This window comes from Hyaena hyaena, unplaced genomic scaffold (assembly GCF_003009895.1).
Source record: "Hyaena hyaena isolate Hyena2069 unplaced genomic scaffold, ASM300989v1 scaffold_161, whole genome shotgun sequence".
Classification (NCBI taxonomy): Eukaryota; Metazoa; Chordata; class Mammalia; order Carnivora; family Hyaenidae; genus Hyaena; species Hyaena hyaena.
Window position 1 is genome coordinate 103,317 of NW_024080792.1, and position 17,485 is coordinate 120,801.

General features: G+C 37.5%; 1 pseudogene; it reads left to right on the plus strand.

Moving 5' to 3' along the window:
- The first annotated feature begins 1,319 nt into the window (after positions 1 to 1,319).
- LOC120236718 lies at positions 1,320 to 1,883 on the plus strand (annotated as a pseudogene).
- Positions 1,884 to 17,485: the final 15,602 nt, after the last annotated feature.

Below are 17,485 nucleotides of genomic sequence, written 5' to 3' on the forward strand. Positions count from 1 at the left end.
ACCATCATTAAGGAAAGATGAATCTGGAGGGCTCTGAAGGCTCATTTTCTCTCCCTTTCTAATAGCCTAGAAAAAAGCACAGCAGGTATGAGGTAGTTCAACTGATAAACAGGCTGAAACCAGCTACTGAACTCCAGAGACTTTCTTTTCCTAACAAGCTCTTTTTTGAGGGGTCAGAAAGCTTCTGCTGTAACATACTGGTCCAGATATATTCCAGTCCTATATACCCAGACCAGTGTCTGGGTAGGTTCCTCAAGGAGACTTTCTAATGACGTACATCCAATTATACCTGGCCTAAGCACGGCTCTATATGGGACCGTGATGGCTGAAAGGATCACGTCTGCTCTGCCATTTGGCTGTTTATAAGGTTCCCTCAAGTAAGATCCTCTTCTATTTATACACATTGGCATCAGCGGGATGTGTTTCTAAGGCTCCTTTGTGTGATAAACATCAACATGGCCACTCTCCACCAATGCCCATTAAACACACTACCATTTTCCTAGAATCTCCAGTCCAGGGTACTCTCTCGAGTGCAGAGGATCCTAAAAGCACCACCCTTGTGCTGATGTAGTTTTATCACAAAGAATAGCATTTATGTGATTGGAGACCACTAACACCTCTACTTTCATATTGATTGAAGTTATGGAAGGGAAGCACATTTAGATTTTATTCATTGTTTTTTAAAAGCCTTTTACCCAAGAACACAGAGTGGGTTCCAGAGGAGGCTGAGTCAGAGGATAATTGAGTAAATTGTTTCTTGGTGAAAACCATGATTATGCTTAGCCCCTCTATTCAAGGGTTCACTAGGACTTGTATATTCTACCTCCTAAGTATCCTTCCTATTTTCCTTCATTTCCTGTCTCCAACTCTCAAAGTTCTAGTTTAGGATATCACCATCTTACTAGTTTCTTTTCTATTTTATTTATTTATTTATTTATTTATTTATTTATTTATTTATTCCAGAGAGAAAGAGCATTAGCAGTAGGGAGGAGGGGCAAAGAGAGAGAGAGAGAGAGAGAGAGAGAGAGAGAGAGAATCTTAAGTAGGCTCTGTGCTGAGCACGAAGTGGGGGTTTAATCTCATGAACCATGAGAACATGACCTGAGCCAAAATCAAGAGTCTGATGCTTAACTGGTTAAGCCACCTAGGCACCCTGACCATCTTTCCAGTTTCTTACATAAACATATTTGACTAAAGAATAAAAGAAGTATACTTTTTAATACTGTGTTACTTGTTTTATTTGGGGATAGCCATCAAGGGCTGAGAGGCATCTTGGGAAGAAAGCAGGGCAAAGCCAGGGGGAAGGAGGGAAGGGGCTGATGAAGAGGCCCACAGGATTACTGAGTCAATTGGAGATAGAATTAGGAACCCTAGGGAGCCGTTTCATGAAGATGTTGTTGAAGATGAATAAGAAAGCCACCACCGCTCCCAAAGCCAAAGCCAAAGCCAAAGCCAAAGCCAAAGCCAAAGCAAAGGCTTTGAAGGCTAAGAAAGTGGTGCTGAAAGGCATTCAGTCATAAAAAAATGAAGATCCACAGATCACCTACATTCTGGCAGTCCAGGACACTGGTTCTCTGCTGGCAGCCCAAATATCATCAAAGAGCACCCCCAGGAGAAACGAGCTTGACCACTACACCATTATCAAGTTCCCCATGACAACCCAATCAACTATGAAGAAAATAGATCACAACAACACACTTGTGTTCATTGTGGATGTCAAAGCCAACATGCACCAGATCAAACAGACTGTGAAGAAGCTCTAGGGCACTGATGTGGCCAAGGTCAACATTCTGATCAGGCACGGTAGAGAAAAGAAGGCATATGTTCAATTGGCTCCTGACTATAATGCTTTGGATGTTGCCAACAAAATTAGTATCATCTAAACTAAGCCCAGCTGGCTAAATCTAAATTTTTTCAACAAAACAAAACAAAACAAAACAAAACAAAACAAAACAAAACAAAAAAACAGAAAACAAAAAACAAAACAAAACAAAAACAACTAACCAAACAAAAAATCCTGGGGAAAAGACCAGCCATTAGAGATCAAGTCCAGGAACCATATTTTTCATTTATGGCTTTATCTTTGGTTCATAAGATAGTACCTATCATATGGTAAGTGATCAATCAGTATTTCTTGATTGAGTTAATAAATTAACAAATGGTCAAGAAAATAAGAAAGTCATTTCTATAAGGTCCTTTAATAAAACTAAATTTCAATATTCCAGGCTTGGCTATTGCACCAATTGTCAACCTACTGCCTCTGAGCTCCAAACCCACCCTTCTTCACCCTGCTTTGTGGTACTGAAAGTCAAACTTGCAAATATGTCTTTGCCAGCAAGCACACTATTCGCATCACAAATAGAAAGCCCTGAGGGAAAAATGCAGGACGCAGGGGGCTTCTTGTCCTGGATATGGTATGTTTTCAGTTTTGTTTGTTTTTTCTGTATCATTCAGTGTGCAGCTGCAAGTGGCACTCAACCCTCCTCCCCCAATAAATCATACCACTACCCCAATCAGCAGCCATCCAGTGAGTTAGGAAGGCACTCAGTGCTTGGCTTTCCCATTGGAAAGCTTCATGGGCACCCCAGAGGGTGACTTTTTTTGCAAAACTCCTCATCGCCCCAGTAAGTGGCTTACAAGCAAGTTTTCAGTCCTTGCTAGTTCCCTGGGTGACTTTCCAATGAGTCTAATTCATGCTCCAGGGGCAGCTTCGTGGAGAGTGGAACCCTGGGTGCCAGGCTCATGCTGAGGAGTTCTGAAAAATTCTCTGCCATCTAGTGGGCCACATGGGTACCTTTTCCAATGGGGTCTAAACCTCCACCATGGATAGGGCTCTCTTCTCAGTTTTTTCCTTCCTGGGTGTTGTGTCTCCACCATAGAGTGGTAGCTCTCCCTATATCTGTTATTCCTGTAATCTTTAGAGTTCTCCTTGCCTCTGTAGGTAGTTAATATCCTGTTACTAGCTCACAGTTCTTTGTATTAAATTGCCCTGTTCAGATAACTAGAGTATTTTTTTCTTTCCTGGCAGGATGCCAATGACTCTAGCTATGGAGGGAGAATCTCCCACCACCATAGGAGGTCACCTGTGCCCGGTAGCCCTGGCTCTTGCTCTTTGCAGTGCATCTGCCCTGGAGAATCTTTTACAATTACTCAAGTCAACATCATACCAGCCTCAAGGCGATATCTCTTTAATAAGAGATCAATTATTAAAGATTAATTTCAGATCTGCTGATCGGAGGGGTAAATGTCAGTGATATACTGCCTGGCTGATGCTTCAGTGACTGCAGAAGAGAGGCAATGCAACCTATTAATAAATGGTTAGAGCTCCACCCCTCCAAACTGGGACCGAACTAGAATGGAGACACATCATCATCTTTCCAATAAAGTAATTCTCTCCATGCATGAGCTACTTAAACACATAGGAGTATGTCATTGTAGAACAAAGTAGCATTGCAATTTAAGGAAACAGAAAACACTCTTGCTATTGCAAATCTTGCTGCAGGGATGAAAGATAATTTAGTTGATAACATCCATTTTGTGCATTTAATTTATAAAGTCCTTACAGGAGACCAAGTTTAATACTAAAATAACAGAAATGGACCTTGCTATGTCCTTGATGCATTTGAAATAACAATTAGGTCATGCTAATGAGCAAGACTCAGGATGCTACCAAAGCAATCAATAGTACATGTACACTAAACTACTTTATTAATAATCTAACCGAATTTGTTTCCCATGCAGTCAAAATTCAGGACATGATTTTGTGTTGCATTTTCCTGATGGTTTTTAAATTAAGTTTTGTAGTCTGTCACAGCTGTCAGCATCCCCACCATTATCATTACCCACAAACATTTAATGCATACCCGCTGTGTACACAGCACTGTAGGGTTCGTTAAAGAGAAAGAGCAATAGGTCCCTTCCCTTGAGATAGCAGAGGGGTAATTATTTACTCTGAGTTCTCTAGTTCATTTAGCAGCGAATGAGCAGGAGGCCTTGGAACTGAATGACCTGGCATCTTTATACAGTTTTATCACCACTAGAACAATAACATTAAATTTTCTGGATTTGGTCCTCTTTATTTTAGATTATAAAATAAGGGTACCTGGGTGGCTCAATCGGTTGGGTGTCTGACTTTGGCTCAGGTTATGATCTCGCAGGCTGTGAATTCAAGCCCCAAACTGGGCTCTGTGCTGACAGCTCAGAGCCTGGAGCCTGCTTCAGATTCTGTGTCACCCTCTCTCTGCCCCTCTCCCACTCACATTCTGGCTCTCTCCCTTTCTCTCAAAGATGTATGAACATTAAAAAATATTCTTAAATGCTGACAAAAACTGAGGACTGATGGGTGTGGGGGGGAGGGGGGGATGGGCATGGAGGAGGGCACTTTGGGGATGAGCACTGAGTGTTATGTAGAAACTAATTTGACAATAAACTATTTGAAAAAAAAATAAAAAAAAATAAAAAAAAAATAAAAATTCACTGGATCTTGGGGCAAAAAAAAAATATATTCTTAAAAAATGCATTGCACAAGAGTTAAACAAAACAGCAGTTAAAGAGTAAAAACTAAAACTCTCCCTTAATTATAACAATGAATATTTCCTTCATGATTGGTAACTTATGTAATATTTATTATGTGCCAACTCTAAGCAATACTCACATGCATTCATACACTTTATAGATAAGGAAACTGAAAGATCTAGAGAGAATATACAGTAAGCAAGTGGTCAAGACCCACGCTTAGGAGGCCTGTCACCAAAGTCTATACAGTAGCACCCTTTATGCAACAGTGTCAGTTACCTGCGGTCAACTGCCATCCAGAAGCAGATGATCCTCCTACTGACAATATGGTCAGAAGGTCAGTCAGTGGTAGCCTAATGCTGTGTCATTCACCTCCCAGCATCCCATCACGTAGGCATTTTATCATCTCACATTGTCATCATAAAAGAGTGAATGTGGTGCAGTAAGGGATTTTGAAAGAGAGACAACATACACGTAATTGTTACAGTATATGGGTGTAAATTGTTCTATTTTCCTATTAGTTGCCGCTGTTAATCTCTTACTGTGCCTAATGTACAAATTAAACTTTATCATATGTGTGTACATATAGGAAGAAAGAGTATATATAGGGTTTGATACTACTTATAGTAACAGGCACCCACTGGGTATCTTGAAACGTGTTCCTCGCGGATGTGGAGAGGCTACTGTTCCCTTAACCACACTCCTCCATATGGCCCTTTTCAAATAATCCTCCCAGAGGTAATCACCACCAACAAGAGGTGTTTATTCTTATAGGGCCAATTCTATGCGTTGAATACACATTGTACATACGTGCATATCTTTTAAAAATTTAAGTGGGATCACGGTAACATTTAAAAATTGTTTTCATTAAAAAAATGTCATGGTTGTATTACCATATATACATTCAAGATTGTGTGTGTGTATATTTAGACAGATTTTAATATTCTGTAATACAGATGTACCATTTGGCATTTTAAATGTTTCCCTATTTTCACTCATATGTGATACGGCAGTCTACATCCTTCTGAAAATCTTTGTACATATGTGGGATTTGGGGGGGAAAGATTCCTAGTGGTGAGCTTGTTGGATCAAAACGTATGTATAGCAATGTTTTAGTCCTTATTTTTCTACTCCCTGAAATGCTATATTTTGATCACATACAATATAAATACAATACTATCAATAACATGTGTCATTCAATGGTTCACCTGAGATGCCCTTTCACTCTCTCACTCATGTAGTGGTGTCAGATTACAAATGGGAGAGAATAGTGACATTTTTTAAATGCATATATCAGTGTATTGCAAAACATGTTCTTAAGGTATTTTTTTTTTTAAGTATTTTAATTTATTTCTAGGAGAGAGAGAGAGCGAGAGACAGCGTGAGCAGGGGAGGGTCAGAGAGAGAGGGAGACACAGACTCTGAAATAGCCTCCAGGCTCTGAGCTGGCAGTCAGCACAGAGCCCGACGCGGGGCTCGAACCCATGAACCTCGAGATCATGACCTAAGCGAAAGCTGGACGCTTAACCGACTAAGCTACCCAGGCGCCCCAAGGTATTCTTGATAACTGTAATGACATTTTACATAAGGCCAGAGACCTACCTGCCTTTAATTATTTTTCAGTGCACTGAGTAAGATCTCGACTGATATAAAGTCTCAGTGTCTTAGTCCAGCTGGGCTGCTCTAACAGAACAAGCCTGGTTGGCTTACAAACAACAGAAATTTATTCTCACAGTTCTGAAGGCTGAAAGTCTAAGATCAACATGCCAGCATGATCAGGTGAGGACCCCCTTCTGGGTAGCAGTCTTTTCACTGTATCGTCACATGGCAGAAGGGGACAGGATCTCTGTGGGATCTCTGTGGGCACTACTCCCATTCATGAGGGCTCCACATCATCACCTAATCACCTCCCAAAAGCCCAACCTCCCACCTCCATCACACTGGGTGTTAGGATTCCAACATGTGAATTTGCGGGACACAGACACTCAGACCACAGCATTCTGTGATTTTGCTACAAGAATTCTGGAAGTCATCTTTGACTTTCTCTGTCCAAACTTATTACCATCTTTTTGCCATAAATTGATTGGTTTTATGACATATACTTGTGGTTTGTGATAGGTAAGGAATTTTTGCAGCTTGATTTCAGGATAAACAAATGATTCCAAATACAAATAAAATGTTTCCTAGACCAACCAGCGACCATAAGTAGTGAAGGTACTGCCTTCATTGGGTTCCTTGTGGATTTTTAGGCTGACTGCTCTGTTTCATTCTCTCATTATTTTCTCCTACTGTATGTTTCCCTCCGCCCCTGCTCCCCCAGATATCTTCCAGAAATAAAAGATTTTAATAGGCAGAGTTTTGGTATTAAAGCACTAGTACACTAGATATTTATATAGTTAGTTTGTGACCTTCAATGTCTCTTGGGGACATCAAAATCTTGGTACATTTTTTCTCCTGCAGCTTGTTGGATTATTAATATCTGTCACTTGAAATCTTCCTACATATATATAACTGTTTAGTAATGAATCTCTATTATAGCTAGCATCATACTTCAAGTCCCTAAAATTCAATAATCTCTTTAAGCTAGTTAAGAATGATGAAGAAAAAAAAATCAGTAGGCTTTTCCTCTCATTAGAAAGAATAGGCAATATCAAGAATAAAGCAACTGACAAATGAACAGCATGGATATTACGGAGCTTCCTTTTTTGTGTTTTGTTAAATTATTATTTTGGTCACAGATACACACAGATATAGGTTAAAGGTCAAATACTTTGCAAGTTTTATATTAAAAAAATAATAACAGAAACTCCCTACCCCAAACACACACACCTCTGTCTTTCACCACTTTAAGTAACTATTTTGGTATTTACCGCCATGTCCCTAAATAACATGCTTGCTTTGTCATTTCATGGTGTTTTAGTTTTAGGCTGTGCTTATTAACTTCTGTTTTGGGGATAAAAAGAAGGTTTTAACTCTCTTTGCTTTCCTTACCCTTACCTCCTAATGGTAGATATCCTGTTCATTCCTATTCCCCAGTGTAATTTTATTTTAATTTTAGATAAATAAGTATTTTGTTTTTATATAAGCATAATAATGCAAATACAATTTCCTTAAAGCTATGTGATAAGCCATGATCATTTTTGTCTTTCCTGCACATCTTTTGTTCTCTGGTATTTAGGGTTATTGTATCCTGTTACTATCTCTTTGCCTGGACTTCTAGGGACTTTCTCCTCGGCAAGTGTCTCACTCTGCTCTAAATGCATTCAGTGTCAGGTATTCTGTCAATTTTATTTATCTTTCTGAAGACATCACTTCGGGAACCTTTCGATAGGCTCCAAATGAGTCTGGGTGCCCCTGTGTTCAGTGCACATTTCTTATGCTAAAGCCCTCTTCACCTCTTGCGGGTTGGCTCTTCTATTTCCCACATTGCATTTCTTCCTCTGTACTTGCTCACTTTCTCATTCTGGTGGGGCACACTTCAGGAACTTCCTGAGATAGAATGAATAGGAGGTAAATATTCTGACATTTGCTTTACTGAAAATACCTTTATTCTATCCTGACCATGCTTTAGTGCCTTTTCGTTTCTTATGTTGATGCTGAGAAGTTTAAAGATACTGTGAATCCTAGTCCTTTACATGGATACATCTTCCTTTTCAAAAGCTTAGCTCTTACCTTTGTCTGGAGTTCTCTGAAATTTTCAAATTATATGTCTCCGTGTGGGTCTGTTTTCATCCATATAGCTCAACTAGTGGGCTCTAACAGTCTGAAAAATTACATGGACCACATATCTGGAAATTTATTTGAATTATTTGCTAATTCATTTCCTTTTCAATCTTGTTCTCTCTTGGGTCTTCCTGTTATATAAATGTTTGATTTTCTGAACTGGTTGTCAGATTTTCTTATTTCTGTTTTTATACTTCATAGTTCTATTTGTTAGCACTGTTTCTTAAAAGATTTCCTAAATTTTTTTTTTAATGTTTTATTTATTTCTGAGAGAGAGAGAGAGAGAGAACATGAGCAGCAGAGGGTCAGAGAGAGAGGGAGACACAGAATCTGAAACAGGCTCCAGGGTCTGAGCTGTCAGCACAGAGCCCGATGCGGGGCTCGAACCCACGAACCACAAGACCATGACCTGAGCCAAAGCCAGACACTTAACCAACTGAGCCACCCAGGCGCCCCATGATTTCCTAAATTTTTATATACCAACCTTTCTATTGAGTTTTTATTTACTGAAAATAATATATAGATATATTTAAAATGCCTCTTTATTTATTTGAGTATTACTTAAAAGACTTTTTTTTGTTTTATTTATTTTTGAGAGAGAGAGATCACGAGTGGGAGAAGGGCAGAGAGAGAGAGAGAGAGAGAGAGAGAGAGAGAAAGAGAGAGAGAGAGAGAGAGAGAGAGAGGGAGACACAGAATTGGAAGGAGGCTGCAGGCTCTGAGCTGTCAGCACAGAGCCCAATGTAGGGCTTGAACTCATGAACTGTGAGATCATGACCTGAGCCGAAGTCAGACGCTTGACTGACTGAGCCACCCAGGCACTGGGTATTGCTTTTTAAAATAGTATTATTGTTTCATGATTCAAATATCTTCTGTTACCTATTAAAATTTATGCTTGTTTGGTTCTCAAACTTTCATTTTAGTAGTTTTCCTCATGCCTGATAATCCTCATCTATTTGTTTATATTTATCGATAGGGAGTTGGTTGTAGACCCTGAGCTCATGGTAAGAAACAGTGGTTTTACTGCAGGTGATTGTCTGGGCCATGTAGTTGGGAAACCCTAATGTCAATAACTCTCTAAGTTTTTCCTGCTGAGTCTATCGGGATCTTCAGAGAAGAGTCCATCTTCTGTCTAGAAGGTGGAGTTTTGGCTGCATTATTGAGTTTTAGAGATGAAAGAGGGTTGGATGAGGAAGGACTCTTGTCTCAGCATCCCAGTATGTTGACAATTATCTATTAGTCCTCTTTTTGGTTATATCTGTTTGCATCATTAATTTGGGGGATAATTACATGTTTATCATAGAGCTGGGGTAAAGTTGAAATGAGTCAATAAATGTAAATGCTTAGAAAATACTGGGCACACAGCAAGTTCTATGCAAGTATAGCTGTTATTTTTTTTCTCACGTTTGGCAGTCTAAAGAGCCTACATTTGAAAATAAAATTCAATTATTTATTTGCTTATTTATTTACTTAGCTGGAGATGATGGATGTGAAGACCTATTTATTACTCACATAGATTCCTAACCATTTTCCACTTTCACAGGATGGTATCATTAATTTCCAAAACTTTAAAGGATTTAAAGATTGTTCTTGACTTTCCTTATGGCTAGTTTAGAGTTCATTTTTGGAGAGTTTGCTAAATCTTCTTATTCATCTTCTTTAGGCCTTCCAAACTTTTGTTACTGTTCTTTTTTTTTTCTGCTATTCATATCCTTGGGAGTATATATTTTTAAAAGTCTCCTTATTATTGTTTCCATGGGATTAGGAGGAAATAAAAGTAGATACTTGCATTCAATTACTTTTTTATTCAATAGTCCCTGAATAGTTTCTCTTAATGAATAAACTGACACCAATCTTGAGTGATTTAGGCCCAGCCATTCTTTTTCCAGATATTTTCAGATTACAGAAGCTGAGGATGTATATTACTATATTTATATGTGCTATGTACTATACAAGTATTATAAAGATACATGTGTGTATGCATGTGTGTATATATGATAATACATGTTATGTGAACATAAAAAAAGAACGTAAATGTTGAGATTGTTTGAGGTATGATAAGATTGATCTATAGATAGATATAGACAGATATAGATACAGATAGTAAAGATATATAGCTGCTACTGCCATAAATAGTATCCTGTTGGGGTACATTTAAGATAATTCTTCTCCTGCTTTCTCTTCAGTTTCAAAGAAACCATAAAAAATTTTTGGTTAAAATTTGGAGTCTTGAGGCAGATCAGTGGAAGAAACAAGGATAACATATTCCACCATCTGTAAACTGCTTCAACCTTTGTTTATACCACATTATAGCTCTGATCACACTGCAAAGCGAATTATTTTTACCATGTCTGTTTCTAGTCAAATGAGAGCTTCTCCAAGGTAGGGGAACTTTTTCCTTCAATTTTGAGTCTTCTGAATCTTGCACACTACTTAGCAGGAGGTTGGAGCACACTGAATCATGCTGACTGAAAAGAAAATCAACTGATGGTTACAGAGGGGAGGTGGATGGAGGATGGGTGAAATGGCTGATGGGGATTAAGAAGGGCACTTGCTGTGATGGGCACTGGGTATTGTATAGAAGTGTTGAATCACTACATTGTAGATCTGAAATGAATATCACTCTGTATGTTAACTAACAAGAACTTAAATAAAAACTTAAAAAAGAAAAAGACTGAATATGTAGCATCCCCAAATATATCGTTTGCAGGATTGGACAGTTGTCATTTTTTAACAAGTTGCTTGATGGCAACTGATATTGTCAATATCAATACGTGCTGAAGTGCATCAATTTCATTTTAGCCAATTCATCCACTTCAGAACATTTAAAAATTGGTATGACTTACCACATGACTGATTCAGATGTGACCATCATGATTTCTTTTATGGGTAACAAAAAAAGAATGGATTAAATGAGTCTACTTGAAATCTTGGTGAAAGAAATTTATGGGAGGAAGTAGTGGATGGGGAGAATTCTCCAACTATGACCTTGAATGCCTGGTCATATGATAACTTTCCATTCAAAGGAAGGGATATCATTAGAAGAGAAAAGCTAGAAAAAAATACATACAGGGTGGGGGGAGAATCAAATGATATGAAGAAAATATTTTGAATGAATTCTAAGAGTGATAATATACTTTTTGAAAAATGGAGGAACAGAATTCCTTCTGCAAAAAAAGGATAAATTCTCTTCCCGCCCCAACTCTCTCCTCCTTGGGTCCTCACAGAGGTTTCAACAAAACAATATCTAAAATCTAGAATGACACCAAGCGTTAACCTTGAGAAAATTCATGAGGAAAGATGCTTCCCCATGTAGTTAGAACAGATGCTAGTATGTGAGCTGGGAGCATTGCTTACTCAGTGGTTCAGCAAATGTCTTCCAGGCAGAAGATTCTTGGAGAGAGGAAGGTGGTATTGATTAAATATTAACTATTAGTTTTGTTCTCAGGAAGTTCAGCACTTTCTCATAAGATGAGAAAAGTAGACAACTAGTATGTAAACACAGGAATAAATGTAATACACCTAAGCCATAATTAAGGAGAAAAACCTAGTTTAGGAATTTTCTAATGCAACCTCTTCTGAATAAAGGAGTTCCTTTTTAAATTTTGGAGCGAGAATTTATCAATCTATTTTTCTTCTCTTTTTTTCCCTTTTAATAGTTTTATATAGCTGTCTATATACCAAACAATTTGCCCATTGTAAATACACAGTTTGATAGTTGTTGGTAAGGTTACACACTTGTACAATAATCACAGCCACGTTGCAGAACACTTTCATCACCACTTGGAAGATCCTTTGTACTTGTTTACAATCAATTGCAGCTCCTATTCCCAGCCACTGTTTTTTCTTTCTACAGAGTTAGAATTTGACTCTTCTAGAAATTGTAGGCAAACGGAATCACGCAGTATATAGATTTTGGGGTCTATCTTCTTTCACTTAACATGATTTTTGAGGTTCAGTCTATGGCTGTATGATCAGTTTATTCTTCTCACTGGTATTGTTCCACTTTATAACCGTTATACTGCAACCGTTATACAGTGTTGTGTTTATCCTTTCACAAACTGATGGATGTTTTGATATTTTTACCTAGGCTTTGGCCATGATGAATAATGCAGTGGTGAACATTTGTGCACAAGTCTTTGAACAGTCATATGTTACCACTGCTCTTTGGTAGATACTTAAGAGTGGAATTATATTCTTATTAAAAACTGGAAACTGGAATTACAAATTCCCATTCCAAGTTAGTTTTACCACATGTATATCAACTTCCTATTACTATTCTAGCAAATTACCATAAACTTAGTGGCTTTCCACAACACAGATGTATTACCTTACAGTTCTGGAGGTCAGAAGATGAAATGTGTCTTATGAGGCTAAAACCAAGGTGTCAGCAAGGGGCTGCCTTCCTTCTGTAGGCTCCAGGGGAAAACGTGTTCCTTGTCAAGGTGCCCGCCTTCCTTGACTCCTGGCCTCACACCATCCCAACCTCTCCTTCTGTTATCATGACTCTTTGACTCGAAGCCTCCTGCCTCCCTCTTATAAGGAACTTTGTGATTATATTGGGCCCACCTTGACCCAAGATAATTTTCCCATTTTAAGACCCTTAACTTGTCCATATCTGAAAAGTCTCTTTTGCCATACAACATAATACATATGCAGGTCCGGGGGATTAGACAAGAACATCTCTGGAGATGGGGGGGGAGATCATTTTCCTGCCTATCACAACATCCTGACTACCACTCGGTATTATCAGTCTTTTTGAATGGGGTGCCGGACCCATTCTCTGACTTCACTGTCATTTTGTTGTTTCCCTAGTGACTAGTGATGTTGAACATATTTTTATTTGCTTATTAATCACATATATATTTTTGATAAAATGCCCATTTAAATACCTTGTTGGTTTTTATTCGTTATTTTTTGTTATTTAAAAATGTTTATTTATTTATCTATTTATTGAGAGAGAAAGGGAGAGAGAGGGCGCCCACACACAAACAGGGGAGAGACAGAGAGCAAGGGGGAAAGAGAATCCCAAGCAGGCTTCTTACTGTCAGCGCAGAGCCTGACGTGGGGCTCGATCCTAGGAACTATGAGATCATGACTTAAGCTGAAATCAAGAGTCAGATTGAGCCACCCAGGCGCCTCCCCCCCCTTTTTTGTTATTATTAATTGATGTGCTCTTTATATATTTCAGATACAAGTCTTTATCAAATATGTGATTGCAAATCATTTCTCAAAGTCTTGTCTTTTTCTTTAATTTTTAATGTTTATTCTTGAGAGTCAGAAAGAAAGAGAATGAGAATGAGAATGAGAATGAATGGGGGACAGGCAGAGAGAGAAGGGGACAGAGGATCCGAAGCTGGCTCTGTGCTGACTGCGCTATGAGGGGCTGAAACTCATGAACCATGAGATCATGACCTGAGCTGAAGTTGGACATGTAACTGTGCCACTAAGGTGCCCTTCTTTTTATTTTCTTAATAAAGTCTTTAGAATAGCAAATATTTTAAATTTTGGCAAAGTCTAACTTCTCAATTTTGTCTTTTGTAGAACATGGTTTTGGTGCCCTATCTAAAAAGTCTTTGACTAACCTAAGATCAAAAATTTTTCTCCAGTGTTTCACTCTCAGAGTTTTATAGTTTTTAACGTCTATGATTCATTTTGAGTAAAATTTTTGTATGGTGCTTGAAACGTACTAAGTTCCCTTTCATAATGAATATCTAATTGTTTTAGAATGTTTTGTTGAAAAAAGAATCCTTTCTCCATTGAATCAGCTTGGCACTTGTATCAAAATTCAATTGACCATGAATGTGTAGGTTCATTTTTAGATTCTCTATTCTATTACAATGATCTGTATTCTTACCCTCAAAACAATACAATTCTGTTTTGATTGCTATAGCTTTATAGGACGTTTTGAAGTTAGATAGCATGAATTCTTTTTCTTTGTTCCACTTTTTCAAAATTGCTTTGTTTATTTTAAGTACTTTGTGCTCATATAAATGAATTTTAGCTTGTTCATTTATTTAAAAGAGTGGATGGGTCTTTGATAGGGACTCAATTGAATCTTCATATCTCTTTGAAAGGAACTGCCATATTACCATTATTGAAACTACTAATCCATGACCAGTTTGTCTTCTCTGAATACTTACGTCATTTTACTGACTTCTGATTTCTATAGTTTCAGCTGTTAATCATATTGCTGTTCCTTGCACATGATGAGTTATTTTGTTCTTGCTGCCTTCAAGATGTTCTTTTTGTGTCCAGCTTTCAGTAGTTTACTGTGATGTGTGGATCTCTGTGTTTATAAAGCTTAGAGTTTGATGAGCTTCTTTAATGTGTACATTAATGGTTTCCAACAAACTAGGGATGTTTTCAGGCATCATCTCTTCAAATATCTATTCTGTATTTTTTTTTTTAATTCTCTCCTCCTGGAGATGCAATTACATGTATATTTATGTGCTTCATGGAATTCAACAGATTTCTGAGACTTTTTTCATATTCTTCAATCTCTTCTAAGTGTCCTTTAAATAAGACAATTTCTGTTTATCTACTTTCCACTCCTGTTTCTATATTGTCCTATATTCTCTGATGTGCTTTCAAACCCATCTTGTGAAACTTCTATTTAAATCATTATACTTTTAAATCTAAATTTCAGTTTGATTTTCTTTCATATTTTTATTTCACTATTGAAATTCCTTATATATTAATTTTATTTTTTGAATATAATTGACTTTAATTCTTTGCACCTATTTATAATGGCTACTTTGAAATCTTGTGCTATTCTTACTTGAAGTGCTAGCAGTTTGTCAAGAATAAAAATTCAATTTATCTGCCTTTGGTTGATTTCAAGACCTTTGGCTATTTTTGTCGGAGTTTTTTTTCCAGATTTATTCTTATTTTTTATGGAGAGGATTTGATGACCTTTTCATGTTACAGTAACTGAAGGTTTCATCTGTTCCTTGTTGATTAATGGAACCCATGACTTACTCACTCTATAACTGATTTGGTTCTTTCCTGGGCCAGCCCATTACTTTAATTTACCATATAAGCCTTTGGTGGGGGAAAGAAGTATGTTCTTGCTTGTGGTCCTGCTTTACTGGCAGTGACATTGGCTGGAGAATGGGAAGCTAGAGAAACTCTAGCCATATTAGTCCTCCAACATCTCTAAATATTGGATGAGTCTTTTCCTTTGCACCTAAAAAACTATATGTATATAGTTTTTAATAATACATATAATAATATTACATATAATAATACATATTAATAATAATACATATTTTAAATTCTGAAACCACTAACTGAGGAAATAAAAATGTTTCCAAAAACATGAGAAGGGGGGAGAGAAACATAGTGAGGATATTAATAATAGGCAGTATGGCAGATTTAGGAACTCGTTGCAAAGTTCTATTTCATTACTCTGCTATGAATCACTGTCCTCATAAAAACATTGATAGATACATTTAATAAATTCCTTGAAATAGGATGATAGTGAATCATCATCCATCATCTCTGGTGGGGCCTACTAAAGTTCTTAGACTATAAATATAACAAATTACTCCCCTCAACTAATATAGAATCTTATTTTAAAATATGTGTGCCTACATCTCCTTTTTACATCATAAAATAACTTCCTGAAGGACAGGAACTTATGCTGTCAAATTTACTTTTTTAAAGCATCTAATAGTGCCATATACAACTGAGTGCTTTAGTTTTTTTTGATGATGACAGATTTAACAATACTTTTTTAATAGAAACTCAAGCATATATGGAAATACAGTACTTTATCAATAACAACAGTGTCATTATGGAGCATACAAAGTATTCTGGGCAAAAGAAAAAAATAAACATTGTTTCTAATGGGTAATCAAGAGATTATGCTTGGGAGTCAGCCTGGGGGGTATTAAATCAAAGATCTGGGTAATACCTTGGGAATATAAATATAGGAACAAAAGGTGAGATCTTCATTTGAGTCATGTATGAGAGTGTGATGGGGGCACAGTCAAGAAGAATAAACTGGGATACAGTGAGTGATACACAGGCAGAACTCAGTCCAGGATTCAGACCATCTACAAAGGTGAGACAAGAGTAGGTCATCATCAAGTAAAAGATCTAAGTGGAGATCCAGGCAGTGGATGGTCTAGAATGTAAGACAATATGTGCCAGAGTCACTGGCTGAGATTTAGGATCAGGAACACCGGTCACTGGAGATATTCTTTTGTTACAAGGACTGGAATCAGCCAGGAGCTTCACTAATTGAAGAATTATGGAACCTTGGGGTGCCTGAGTGGCTTAGTCGGTTAGGCATCCGTCTTTCGCTTAGGTCATGATCTCGCGGTTCGTGGGTTCGAGCCCCGCGTTGGGCTCTGTGCTGACTGCCAGCTCAGAGCCTGGAGCCTGTTTCAGTCTGTGACTCCCTCTCTCTCTGACCCTCCCCTGCTCACGCTGTCTCTCTCTCTCTCCTAGAAATAAATAAAACATTAAAAAAATTAAAAAAAAAAAGAATTATGGAACCAGATGAGTGAGCTTTGTGGCAAAAGTGATTTGATGCTGAACTGGGTATTACAGAAATACTTTTAAGTGAGTTCAGTCTCAGCAGCTATAAGGATGGATTTATGAGCTTACTCAGCTGGACAGGATATAACCACTACAATCCAATTTTCTCCACATTTTTAAACGTTGGTCCAGTCCATAGTATCAATTCCATCTCTCCAGCTAGTGTCATATATATTGTGTCTCAAAACTATTTTTGACATAACTCAACCTAATCATACCAAGACCTTCCTAAAATAGGAGTTTTGGTCATTTATCCCCACTTTTTGGTATTAATGGTGATGTCTAGTCATTTCTTTGAGAGGTAAGAGAGATCATGGGAAATTTTATGTGAAGCTAAATCTTGTAACCTAACATCATTTTGAGCCTTGGTTCAATTATTTTTCCTGAGCAGAAGCATCAGTGTCATCATATAATGATAATACCTTTGATTTGGCAAGGAACACAAGAAAAAATAGAAAGTTTTGAGTTCTAAGCTTTGAATCAAATAACCTGAACTACAGTACTAGTCTCTGGACTACTACTCAAAATCTTATGTAGTATATAGAGATATACTCTTTACTATATGTTACATAAGAACATTAGAGGGAATGACAGTTCTAATTATTACAACAACCGATAAATAGATTGCAATCCTTCTAAACAACTAGTATTGGCATTTAAGAATAATATCAATTTACTTTTTCCAAGGTTCACGATGTCT